Source organism: Talpa europaea (assembly GCF_964194135.1).
Source record: "Talpa europaea genome assembly, chromosome: 2".
NCBI classification, from domain to species: Eukaryota; Metazoa; Chordata; class Mammalia; order Eulipotyphla; family Talpidae; genus Talpa; species Talpa europaea.
The window spans coordinates 28,380,018-28,394,588 of NC_140068.1; the positions used below are offsets into that span (position 1 = coordinate 28,380,018).

General features: G+C 35.8%; 1 protein-coding gene across 7 annotated transcripts in view; it reads left to right on the top strand.

Annotated features, from left to right (window-relative positions):
- PTPRK (protein tyrosine phosphatase receptor type K) overlaps window positions 1-14,571 on the top strand; it is a gene marked incomplete at both ends in the record, with an annotated part of 521,692 nt that overhangs the window by 290,021 nt on the left and 217,100 nt on the right. The gene's annotated exons all lie outside the window — the stretch shown is intronic.

The window sequence follows — 14,571 nt, forward strand, 5'->3', positions numbered from 1 at the left end:
TTTATCTCAACTCACTATAAAAAAATCACAAGCATTCTGATTATGTCTTAAGGTAAAATTAAAACTATAGTTGTATACTTTACCAAATAAATTTTCAGGAAGTATTTTATATTTAAAGGAACCTACTTAAAAAGTTCTAATTGGGGTAAACTTAAAAATTACTTTATTCATATTGTTAACTTCTAGTTTGCATTTATTATTAGATTTGCTTTTTTGTTTGTTTAAAATAATTCTGCAGATACTATTATTTATTCCTCATAGCACTTTAGCAATGAGGCTAAGATCAAAGTTCTGATCCCCACACAGACCTCTTAATTTTTTTCCAGTATCAATAACTAGTGGTTTGTGTTCGCTAATTCTGACTCTACAGATTATTAAAAAGTTAGACTTATTGTCTTTATTTATTCTAAGTTTACTTGATGAAGTTTGACATAGCAGTACATATCTGAAGTAAATACTAGACGAAGAGTACAAGTGCAACACTTTATATTACATTCATTCAAAATGCACTCACTGCTATATATCCCAGGCACTGGTTCAGGTTGTGGAGACACAATTGTAAATAAAGTACAAGGTCCTTGCCCATTTGGAACTTCATGATGATATATAGCAGGCACACTATGTAGAAAGATACTGAAATGGGCTATCAAGTTGTGGTACATGTTACAAAGAAAAATAAGGAGAGAATGTTGGGGACTCATATTTTAGGAAAGTTGTCTAGAAGGTAAGTTCTCTTTGATAAAGTCACAGATGAGTTGGAACCATCATAAAATGAGGATGTCTGCCATGTGAAAATTGGGAAGAACAGCAACTCTATTAAGCAACAACCAGTAATGACACCAATGAACATAAAATGTAAGTCAGGCATGTCCCTCAATGAGAAATTTGGGTATTACTAATGAAAACAAAAACACAAACTGGAGTGAGATTTGTCAGAGGCATTGGGATGTTCTTTGTGAGTCCAGAAGAGGATTGTGGAAGTGTGGAGAGGAGTATTATGAAGAAGCACTGGCATGTGGAAAGGAAAGCGAGGCACGTGTCAAGACCTAAGAATCTGGAAGAACATGAGATCTATCTGTGTCCAAGTTAATATGTTTGACATCAAACATCTTTTATATGCATTATTTCATTTTAAGAGTTAACTTGATTTTAATACTACAGCCTTTAATTTTTTTTAAAGATTTATTTATACAAGAACCAGGGTATAGGCCAGATGTGCGAGAGGGTGAGAGGATTCACCAGAGACAGAGCGGGGAACAGAACAGGCAGACTGATGAAATACACTGCTGAGGGGAGAAGCGGGCGAGACAGGAGAGGTCTGAAGTACCATGTGGGACCCTCGCCAGTCAGCCGGGATCAAAGCAGCACTGCAGAGGTTGCGGACAGCTTCACAGTGTAGCATTCAACCACCTGCGCCACCAGGGAGGCCCCAGCCTTTAATATTTTTCTAGACAAGGAAATTGAAACTCCCTAGGTTGTTTGGTAATTGCCTTGAGCAACAAAGATCTGTAATAATTGATGGAGGCAAAATTTAATCCCATGTTTCCTGTCTCCCAAAGATGAGCTCATTCTTTTTGCCATCACAGCTTTATCACATATTAACAACACTAAATAATGTTATTAGTCATTTTTAATGCTTTTGTCAGGGATATCTCAGTCAAATAAAAAAAGGTTTATTTTTGTAATTTGGATATGACTCCATTTTAAATGAACCTATTGTGAATATTTACAGTGCTGGCTCCTTGAACCTGCTTAGGTTCAGGAAATCATAGCCCCAATTAATTGAATAGTGAGAAAATACGATAATTTGACTCCTATGCTCAGGCAGAGTGGCAATTTATTTTATTGTGCTTATGTATTCGTCTTTATTGAGTCCTGTTGCAGCATTGCTTTCACTGGGCCTACTTTTGACAGCCAGTAGGTAACCATGGATTATCTTCAGCGTTATGAATATGTTATAGAGGTAGGAGTTGGGTACGCTTCTGAATTATCATTCTTACTGTTTTTCATGACACTATATTCATATTCACATTATGTAGCCACTAGAGGTGATGGTGGCTTTTAATAGTGCATCTAGATTGCTCTTAAACACCCAGTAGTTATATATTTTGGAGGCAGTGGTACTGTGATGCATTGAAAATTTTGTGGAAGACATAGTTGACATTTTATTCATGAGTTCTCTATTTATAGTTCCCTTTATCATAGCCATTTAATGCACATATATGTTAAGAGATTTTTTTTTTGTCATTACTAGATCTTTGTTTATTTTAATCAACCAATAGACTTTATCAAAGCTCAGTTTTCTTTACCTGGAGAGAGCTGTATTATGCTTGTCCTAGGAGTGTTACTAGTGAACTGAATACTTATTTCAATAAAATTTATAAATGGAGTATCCTTAAATCTCATCAGAAATGTTGGCATTTTTTCTTCATTTTTGTAAAGGAAAATCCTATCATTTATTTCTTAAAAAGATTTATTTATTTATGCATACAAGAACTGGGATGTAGGCCAGAGGTATAGGCGGGGGACGAGAGGATTCATCAGAGACAGAGTGGGGGGCAGAACAGTCGGATCCACTGAAATACACTGCTGAAGGGAGCAGTGGGTGAGACAAGAGAGGTATGCCGTAACATGTAGGTCACCTCGCTGGCCAGGGATCGAACTCATGCTGCAGTAGCTGCGATTGCTTCATAGTACTAAAGCTTAAGCTCTTGCGCCACCAGGGAGGCCCCCATATCATTTAATATGTTTTTTGTTTTAGGTATTGTAACTCTTGGGTTAAAATATGATGGCACTTTGAATGTGCTATTCAGAGTCTACCAACATTTTATATTTTGAGAATTTGGCAGTTATGTTTTTCTTTTCAGTATTTTAGTTTGTTGTATATCTAATATTTATATGTGATATTTTGCCTACTGTTCTGTTTGAAAATTAAAATACAGCAATAAATTTCTTGTTGTTCAAATAACTACTAAATAAATATTCCTAGCCAAAAAATATCCCATTTGGAGTCAGCTGTCCTGTTTTTGAAACAGTGCTGAGAATTAAGTATGGTGACAGGTTCTGTCTCTCAATGGCACTTTCAAAGATGACATGCTGTTACATAGATACAAAAGATGCTAATTTTAAAGGAAATTTTTAGGGCAGTGATATGAATAGTCTTTAATAAGAACTGGCATAGTATTGCCTGTTGTAAAAGATGACCCAAGGGTAACAGTTTATTAGTGCATTTTCTCCTAAACTGGAAGTGACAGGGCATGCTTAAGGCTTTTTTTTGTTGCTGTTTGTTACAAATGAAAATTTCACTGCAAGATCCTCGAGTTGAAGAGTATTGATCTCTGTGTTCCCACAGCCAGAGGAAGCAAAAAGAAAGTATGCTGAAACAGAATTTACTTTGTCATGACTTCAGCAGTGCTTTCAGGTCATTTTGAGTAATGATAACATCTTCAACTTATAAAAGCCAATCTTTATTGACAAAGTTTATACAAAGATGTGATGAAGAACAGATATTTTTTCTCAGTGTTTCTATAAAATTGAAGTGTAAAATGTGAATTACAGATTAAAAAGGTGTTTACAACTTGAAACTAAAAGCATGAAATTTATAGTTGGAGTTATGTTATCGATTCTACCTCATTTGATCTCACCTTTTCCATAATTCTGAATTAAAAGTCCACTGATAATTCTAACTAACAGACTCACAATAAACTTCCATAAAATTTTCTGATTGCTTCAACTCATATCCAGTTTCTGTTCCCAGATGTTCACTATGCATTTTGTACATATTTTTATCTGTGGAATTCTAATTACATTTAACATGAATAACTAGTTTTTTTGGGTTTGCTGCTTTGATTTTTAGATTTTACTGCCAACTATTAGTCATTATCAAAATGCTCTCGACATAATATTTAGTTAATTTTTCACTCTATTTTTTTTTTTGGTGGGACCCTCGCCAGCGGCAGGGGAGCAAACCGGTGCTGCAGAGGCTGTGGGCAGCCTCCCAGCCTAGCACTCAACTGCTGCACCACCAGGGGAGGCCCTTACTCTATTTTTAATGAGTGTATGCGACCTCCACTGTAAAGTTGGGTGAATATTAATCCATTTATACAGCCTTTCTCAGTGTAAAGAGTCCTGTAAAACAAAATTTTATTGTTTAATAAGAATTTAGATCATTGTTGATCTATATTTCCTTTCTAAGACAATACATACCAGCTTAAAAATAAGTATTTTCTGACATTTGTAATGGGAACTTGCCCTTGTGGGAATTAAGAATGGTTCATGTAATCATGAAGGATCTTTTATTTATTTATTTATTTTTTTGATTCTTCACTCTGCAATGCATGATTGCAGCTATATTAAGCCAGATTCTTCTTGGGGTCATAAGATAGCAGTATGGTTACATAATTCTGTGGTCTCATCCAACTGATCATAGAGAGGTTATTCTTGTTCCAGCATTAAAAATTAGATGACTGCTAATGGATAACTAGAATGTCTATAGGTGAACATTTTTAGATTGGACTCCAGTTGTGGGAACAGTAATTCAGAGGGATTTATAATTCTATTCAGGTAATGTTGGAACTGAGGGAATTTCATGAAAGAAGGTACAACTTCACCTTTAAGGATATACAGAATTTGGAATCTGGCAATGTTGGAGAAGGGTGTTATAAGATCAGGTATTATAAGTCAGAGGGATTGTAACTTATTTGGTGAATGGTGAACTGCTAACAGGATCATTTGACTGGTACCAGTTACCCACTACACATGTGAATAAGAAGTCTAAATTAACAGTATTTGTATTTGAATTTTTCAGTTTGTTCTCTAATTGTAATCATTTGTAAATTATAGTCCGAGTCTGTGTTTGCTGCAGCACCTAGCACAATCTTTACATAAAGATAATTGATAGATTTCTGAAAGTTAATAAACAAATATTTTTTCCAAATTTTTTTTCAATGAGAATGGAGGATTTATTTATTTGTTTGTTTGTTTGTTTGTCTATATAAGCACTGGGTACAGTCAGAAGCGTGGGACGGTGAGAAAATTCACCAGAGCAGGGAGCAGAGAGGCAGAAGGACCGAAGTACACTGCTGAGGGGAGCAGCGGGTGGCAGGAGAGGTCTGCGCACCAATAAACAAATTTTTCATTGAAATTGGAGCAGTGGAGCTGATCCTAAAAGAAACTGGGAATAAGTGATGAACCACTTACCTTCCTACACCTGTAGATGGAGTGAAGATTAACAACACACAGGAAAAGATGATGACAAATGTGTTTTGTAATATCTGAATCAGTTCTTTTCCTTTCTCATATGAGCTAGGAAGAGTGATTGACTTTAATATGAATTATTTTCTCAGTTTAAAAATAATCTTGATTTGATCAGTGCTTTATGGTTTTCAATATAGTGGATAAAAGACCTCCCTGGTGGCCCAGAGGCCATTAAGCTAATGGCAGCCACTGCAACATAAGTTCGATCCCTGGCCAGGAAGCTACCCACATGACGCAGCAGACCTCTCCTGGCTCACCCGCTGCTCCCCTCAACAGTGTATTTCTTCAATCTGCCTGTTCTGTTCCCCACTCTGTCTCTAGTGAATCCTCTCACCCCCCCCACACCTTTGGCCTGTACTCCAGTTTTTGTATGCATAAATATTTAAAAAAATATAGAGCAGATAAAAATCATGTCTGAATATTTCATTACAATAGTTTTATATTAGAAGCAGGGCCATTTGAGTAGTAGAAACCTAGACATATTAATACATTTGTTCGTTGTTAAGAAACAGAATTTCTAGCTTGAGTCCTTCGGCATTCTGCTTTAGACCTCACACTCAGGAATTCATATAAACATCCTTTTTCTAAATGATTATTTGAAGATCCTGATTTTTTTTTTCTATTGTGAAAACTCGTCAACTTGATAGGTAATTGGGAGTTATCTGAAAGAGTACAATGTAAACATAGATGAGCTCTAATGAAAGTCTAAAAACACCTGGATAAACCTCATGATAATTTGCCCACTGCTCACGCGTAGTTGGGAAAGCACCTGATGTTAGTCAGGGGATGCCAAAGGTGTCTCCAAATGTCACTCATCCAAACTTTTTACTTTCTTGCCCTTGAGTGTGATAAAAGAAGCAATTGGAGTCTCCTCTTTTTCGGTAGCTACTTGTAATTCAGGTGATTCAGTGTACATGATGTTGGGTACATTTTAAATTCTCAATGAGCAAAAGGACACTAGATGTCCTTATTTCACATAGTATATTATTTTTGAATTTCTATTTTATCCACTTTCGTAAACTACTATTCAAATCTTTTTTTCTGTTAATTTTGTCTTACTCTGATCTTCCTTATACCGCTTCACAAAAATGCTAGAATTGTTTTGCCCTAGTGGTTATTTTCATTTTATATTTTCTATGTTTTGTTGTAAAAATTAAAATTCAGTGATAATGCGTTCCCTAAGAGTTTCTGAGTGTATTTGTACAGGTGATTCCCAAGAGCTCCATATAACATTTAGCATGTGAGGTGCTGGTCACTATGTTTTGGAATGAATCTTGGGGGAGTTTACTTTTGTTGGAGCTTCTTAAGAATTTGAGAAGGATCAAAGAGGAAGCAGGATGATTTGCATGCCAAATAATTCCTTCTGTTGAACTCTAGAGAATTTGATTTCAGAGCACTGATAGCAGTTTGTATTTTCCTTCTGAGCCTCTCAATTCTGTTCTCTTGAAGTTTGTGATAAATGTAATTTGGATCCCCAGTTCTTGCAAAGGACTTAAAGCTACTTCTTGGAATAAGAGTGTCTTTGTAATTTATATTTCCCTCTCTGCTTACTATTTTTCTTTCCCCTACCTTGAACCAAAAGAGGAAGAAATCAATTTGCACCATCTTTTTTAAAATCAAATAGTAACCTTTATTAAGTATTTAAATGGGAATAGGTCCCTGGATATTATGAAGAAATAACACCAAATCTCTGCTCTAAAGCAGTTTGTAATTTAATTAATTTTACAGCAAAATACAGGATTCTTGAATATTTGGACTTGAATAGTTTGGACTTTGATTTTGGTTACATTTTTAATTCTATGGGAAAAAAAACAAAAGCAAGATCCCCTAACTGATAGAAAATACTCAATCAAACATACCATTTTATAAAAATCCTTCATTGAGCACTAATATGATCAGTAATGTGCTGTGAATGTTAATTAAACAGATGCTCTATAGCTGACAGAGTGAAATCGATCAGCAGGACAGAGGTAATTCATAGTTTTTAATGGTATAATGAGTAAAGAGAGCAAAATAAATGTGGTGGGACATTACTTTATTGGCTATAATTCTTGAGTCTTACTTTCTCACTGCTTCATCTTTTAGAGAATCAGTAAGAGCAGGCTATGACTGACTGGTAAGTTTTGGTGTTTAGCTATTTGCAGTCAACATCAAGAATTTATGCAAAGCTGCTCACATCTTTTTAAAAACTAACAAATACACATTCTGCTTACCAGTAAAATATCATCAAGAACCTGCCTTACTAAGAGTACAAACTAGGAAATAAATGGAAAATAGAAAATGTTCATGAAAAGTTAGGGAGAAGTCAAGTACTCAATAAATTAATCAGCCCACATGTTCCAAAAAAGTCTGTCACATTACTACAGAATCACTTCCTGTCCATATGGAAAAATATAAATCATGTTATTCCCCTTTCTCAGAAAGATTTAGTTAGTAAAAATTAAAGACTATTATAAGGTCAACATGAGTAAATACAGATATACATTTTTATTTTCTTCCTCAGTGTTGCTTTTATTTCATTACTAATTATTAGTTTGCTATAAAAAAATGAAAAAGTTGTGCCATTTAGTGTATAAAGATTGGAGCACTTCGGGCTAGACAAAAATTTAAAAATGGTGGCAAAATATGGCTATCTATTCTTAAAACTCAAATCCACAACAATCTCTCTCTCTACAGTTTCATCTTAGCTCTGATTTTGGTTTTTAGAGAAAATACGGCATGTAGATGTATATAGGGACAGTGTTACTTTTAAACTTTAGGATATAATTTGAAAAATAACTTTATTTTGCTCTCCATTTTCTTTCTGTGCCTTAACTGAAAATATTTTGTTGTCTTTCTGCACTGTTGTACTGTGTGGAATCAAAATTTAGTTGTGGTGTCACAGAATCTGGCATTGTGAAAACAAAGAAACAGCAAATGAGTCATTACCTGAATTCTCCCTTGTTAGGAAGAAATTTTCTCCACATGGTTGTTTACATGTTCTTAATTGCCATTGGCATTTTCTTTCATCTTCAGACACACATGGAGGATCCATTACTACTCTCCCATTACCTCCTCCTCGAGCTTCCCTTCATATTAAGAGGAACAAAAGGTCATAGAACTTTCCTGGTCCAAAGGCCTTAAATGAACTGTCACCTGGTACCATTCAAAGTTTATTCCTATCACTCAGCAACTGCCATAATCCACAGCAGGCATATAAACTCTTCAAGCAGATGTCTGTTTTAGGGCCTTGAAACTTGCTGTTCCCTCTTCCTGTACTTCTTTTTTTTTTTTTACCCTGAAACATTTGTGTGCCTGCACATTCTTATTTTATTCAATTTTCTCAATTTTTCCAAAAATAGGCTAAATGATAGTCATTTTGTAATATAGAACAGAAATAGGAAAATTTGATTTTTTTCTAAGATTTTTTTTCCTAAGATAATTTTTTCAATGTTATTTGACTGTATGTGTTCAAAAGCTATTTTGTGATACCTGCTATTAGGATATGCAGAATAAACATATATACAGAACAGTAGTCTTAAATATTTTTGCATTGTTGAGTAAGATACAGCAACTAGAAATATGCATGTTAATTGCTTCGAATTTTACTACGTATCTTCTAGTTGCTCGGCACTTTCGGTACCTTTAATGTCATCACTTTCATCCGTGTGTCCATCCTCTCTTCCTGTACTTTATAAAATCTCCTCACTGGGATCCCCACATTGTCACTTACCTACTTCAAATTAGTCTTCACACATTAACCACTCCGGCTCTACTACACACAGTATATCTGATTGTGCTTTTCTGGTTGTGATGATTCTCCCTACACAATTTACTTTAAAGATGTCTTATCAGTCTCTAGAGCTTTCATCATCTGACTCAGTGCACCTTTCCAACCCCTCATAGGGCTCTTTGCTCACTAAACTCTAGCAACGCTTGCTTTCCGTTACTTGCCTTAATGTGCCACACTCTCTTACATCTTATAGCCTTGGCTTTTTCTGTAGTGCCTGTTCACTAGTCTTCAAGATATGACTGCATTTCTGGCATCTGGCTCCACAACTAGATTGAAAGAGTCAAGGTCTATTTACCTTTGCTTATTCACTTGTGTGTGTCTGTAGCCAACACTCAGCAGATATAATCAAATAATTGCTGTCAAAGAAAAAAAAAATGGGTTGTCAAGTGCCATATGAGTGGCGTAGTCAGTGTGTAGAAGAGGACAGACTCCTTGCTGGCTTTGGTAGTCAGCAGGTGCATGGAGATGGAGGTGAAGTTTCGTCTTACCACTGACATGGGTATCATTTGGATTGTGGACGATAAATAAGGGCATCCCAAGCAGAGGGCATGGCATGGGAAAACATGCTTATGTAGCCTAGTATTAAATACTGCTTTTAGCAGTGTTTTAGAGGGAAGAAGTTGAGATGAACCTGAAAGTTTACAAAATGTAGAAGAATCTGAATGTTGGAATATAGAATGTAAATTTATTGGGTAACTTAATTTGGGAAACTTTGGGGATTTTGGATTAGGTGAGTTTTCAGAGTTTATGATTACTGGGTTCTAAAAGTCATAAAAATTGTGAAGGTGAGGCATCCTTGAAGGGGGCTGTAGTGGAAATGGAAAGGGCTGGTTATGGTGAGAGATTATGTTGGAAATACTGTTAAGGACATTGTGGAATTACATGAGATGAAGTAGTCATTCTGGAATACCAGGTAGAATTTGGATGTGAGCAGAAATTGGATCGATCTATAGAATTTGAGAACATAGATAGTAATTTCAACTGTAAACATTTGGTTAGATACATGGGAGACAGGTTTAAAATCTTTCCTTTTGCCATGCATAAAAATTTGGCTAATTATAAGATATAAAAGAGGAATTCAATGCAATGAATTAAGCAATAGGAATTTAGTGGATAGAAATTGTTTTGTATTTTCCAAGATCCATTTCATAGAGTATAGACTTTAGCAAATGCTACCTTTTGGTGTGTTGTTAAGGATAAAAGTAAATATATTCAATTAAATTGAAAATTTAAAAAGAGAATCAGGGCACAGTTAAATATATTTTATCCTTTATTCCTGACATTATCACACATAAAATCCCATGCAAGTTATGTAACATTAAAATATTTTTCTTCCTAATGCTGCATGTAGATTCTTCATTGGACTTGAGAATCTCTGTTAAGTGAAAATATTGTTTGTGTTCTTTATAAAAACATTTGATTTCTTAGAAATAAAGCAAAATAAAATAGAAAGACCTCAACTCTCCCTGTTCTTCAGATTTGATTCCTCCAGATAGCAGTGCTCCTAAGTCAGTCTTTTTCTTACATCGATATTTAAAGTGTCAGAAGGAGAGGGATTGGCTTTCTAAGACTCTTGGCCAACAGCATTTCTCAGTCCACAAAGAATGACATTTATGGCCTGCCTTGTGGCACAGGGGCTGAATCTCAGCACTATCAAGCTATCGTTAACCACTGCAGCATGAGTTCAATCCCTGGTCAGGGAGATATCCCACATGGCACAGAAGACCTCTCCTGTCTTTCTTGATGCTCCCCTGAGAAGTGTATTTCAATAAATCTGCCTGTTCTGCTCCCCACTCTGTCTCTAGTGAGTTCTCTCACCCTTTGCACCTCTGTCCTATACCTCAGTTCATATATGCTAAATAAAGAAAATAATAACAATAAAAGAATGACATTCACTGTAGCAAACAGCTTGAAAATATTTATTTCTATGTAAAGAGTTTCCTCCCTGCCATAATTTTACCATATTAAAACTCCCTATGAGGGTTGATATTTCTTTGTGTTGTACAAGATTATTATAAAGTAGTTACCCTGATTGGTCTGGTTAATATACGATATCAATGAAAAACAGGGTGTTTGGGATTCAACATGGATGGTAGAGGTGCAAGATGTCAGAGAAGACAAATGTTAAAGAAAATTTGAATGGGCAACGGAATGCCAATTTGCCTCTGGGAACATTTTCACCATTTTGATTTACTAAATTTTTATAACAGCATTCAGATAGAAAAGAATTAAAACCTGTTAATCTTACATAGTTTACAGTTTACCATCCATTGTGTTCACAGTATCATTTTATTTTTTTTTATTTTTTATTTTTTTAAAGATTTATTTATTTATACAAGCACTGGGTACAGTCAGAAGCGCAGGAGGGTGAGAGAATTTACCAGAGCCAAAGCGGGGAACAGAGCAGGCGGAAGGACCAAAGTACACTTCTGAGGGGAGCAGCGGGCAGTAGGAGAGGTCTGCGCGCCTTGTGGGACCCTCCTCTTGTGGCCAGGAGCAGCCGGGGATCGAACTAGTGCTGCAGAGGCTGCGGGCAGGTTTGTAACGCAGCGCTCAACCGCTGTGCCACCAGGGAGGCCCCAAAGTATCATTTTAGAAGGTTCTCTTAGCAGTCAGTGAAGGAGAAATGGGTGCGTGAAAGATTTATTTTATTATTTTTTTAAATAGTTGTTTATTTTTTTAAAGATTTATTTGTGCATACAAGAACTAGGGAACAGGCCAGAGGTGTGGGGTATGAGAGGATTCGCCAGAGACAGAGTGGGGAGCAGAGCAGGCAGACTGACTGAAATACACTGCTGAGGGGAGCGGGTGAGTCGAGAGGTCTGCTGCGCCATGTGGGTAGCTCTCTGACATGGGATCGAACTTGTGCTGCAGTGGTGCAGATAGCTTCATAGGTTGTGTCTTAACCCCTTGCGCCACCAAGGAGGCCCAAGAGTTTTATTTTAAATGGCAGTTTTCATGTATATTCTACCATCTAACTTTAAGTATGTCTCTGCGTTGTGTCAAGGATATCTGATGTTTTACAGTTTCAGCATACTAAGTACCTTAAAATTTTGATTATTTTACTATCAAATACACTTGCAACTCTGATTAATAATTTTCAAAACAAAAGATTGCATTCATATACAAGCCATAGGCTGTCTTTTTGTGTGTGTCCTTTTGTACTCAGGACTATGTCTGTGTCTACGATTGTTTTTTACTTTTATGAATAAATATTCAAATAGAAATACTAATGCAATTCTGAATCCTTGCTTTTAAAGTGAAACAAAACAAAACAAATTAATGCATTTCTTTTTAATTTGGAATTTTGTAACTCATGTCTTTTTAAAAAGCATCCTTCAGCATCAGCAAACCTGGGTAGTTTTTTTCTGAACAGTAGCTCCATAATAGAAAGAAATCAATTACTATTAGAGAGGCACTGTAGGTTAAAGGCATTACAGGTTCACACTTGGTTTTGCAGCCCGGAAGGGTACTTAGCTATGAATCAGGAATGATGCAAAAGATGGATGAGACAGAGTTCAAGGAGCAGTGATGTGAGGGTCCACGACTATCATTCCAAGCTGTCTCCGCTAATGATGGATGGTTTGGTTGCAAGAAGTAATAATACCAGATGATGAAAGATGCATTTCAGCATCATAAGCCACAGCACACCGACTACCTGTTGGAGTTCTGAAGCATAATGATTCCTGATTTGCAACCAAACAGGTTTGCTGCATTTAGCAACCCAGATTTTTGGCAGCTGTGAAGGAAGCAAGTAGCGTATTAAATACTCCTGCACATTGTAAATTTAATTACCTCATATTTATGCATAGTAGTTGTTGACAGGATCTTGTAAGCTATGCTAATATGGTAGGTAATTTGTTACCTCCAGAAATCACTTTCCATGTGTCTTCTGATCATTATCATGAAACATGATAAATGATCTCGCCCATGAGGTATAAATGAAAATGAAATGGATAATTGGATTCTATGTCTAAATTGTGGCTGAAATAGTTGCAGCAATTATAATCAAATTTATCTCATAAAAATGTGTTTGGCAATATATTAGTGACCTTTCATCATCTTGAGCCTGTGGTGCTATATTAAACTTTTGATACAATGACTAAAAATGTTTGTGACAATTATTTTTAAATTATCAATATTTTAGATTTTTCTTGTCTTACCTGTATTTTTTATGTATCCTGCTTATATACAGTGAACTTAAGCAGTTGACATTGATAATCTTCTTTATACCCAGCCAGGGAGTGAACCCATGGTGCAGCAGAGACCTCTCGTCTCACCCATTGCTCTCCTCAGCAGTGGATTTCAGTCAATCTGCCTGTTCTGTTCCCCACTCTATCTCTGTTGAATCCTTTTACACCTCTGACCTACACCCCAGTTCTTCTATGAATAAATAAATAAATAAATCTTTAAAAAATTACAAGATATAATTCAACTGTTTTCATGTACTTTTTTTTTTATCATTAACGACATCAATTTTTTTTTTTTCTGCTGAGTTTTGGAAGTGTGCCCTCTCGCTTAATGTTGTGTTTTCTTTGATTCTCATAAGGGAATGATTCTGAAATACCAAAATAAAGTAGTTGGGTTTAAATATCACAAAACTTTCATACTTTTCCTGTTATTTCTCTTCAAGCCATTTTATTTATTCTATTATTGTTGAATGTGGTAACATGGCTTACATTGTTTATGATTCAAAGTTAAAGTTTTCACCTCTTCAGACATATGTTACCACATCACACCCAATAACAAAGCACCGATAGTCCTCTAACATAGACCAGTGAGCTCCAGCCCCTTTTGCTCCTCCGTGCTCCCACTCTCCTCCTCTGAAAACTTCAATTCTACAGAATTTTAGGACTTGTTTTGATTTAGTTTTGTCTGCTCCTGTGTTTCTCTGTTTTCCACTTCTTAGTGAAATCATGTAGTATTTCTTTCTCCTTCTGACTTACTTTACTTGCATACTACCCTTCAGTTCCATCTATGTTGTGCCAAATGACAAGATTTCGTCTTTATAGCTGTGTAGTATTCCTTTCTGTTTTCTGTTTCACATACCACATCTTATTAGTCCATTCATCTTTGGTTGGACACTTAGGTTGTTTCTATAAATTGGCTATAGTAAGTTGCCTAGGAGTGCATATGTTCCTTCTAATTAGTGATTTTGTGTTTTTGAGTGAACCTAGGAGTTCATATGTTCCTTCTAATTAGTGATTTTATGTTTTTCAGGTAGATATCTAGGTATGCAGTGGTTGGATCATATGGCAGATCTCTTTTTTTATGTTTTTTGAAACCTCACACTTTTTCCCATAAATACTGGACTAGTCTGCTTTCTAATCAAACAACTCTATACAATGTTTCCTTTTTCTCCACATCCTTGCCAGCACTTGTTTCTGTGGACCATCCAAATGGCTGTGATTGTGGTTTTCCCCAATGATAAGTGATTATGGGCATTTTTTTATGTGTCAGTTGACCATCTGTATATCTTCTTTAGAGAAATAGATTTAGCTCTTTTGCAAATTCTTCTGATTGTATTGTTTTCTTTTGTTGAA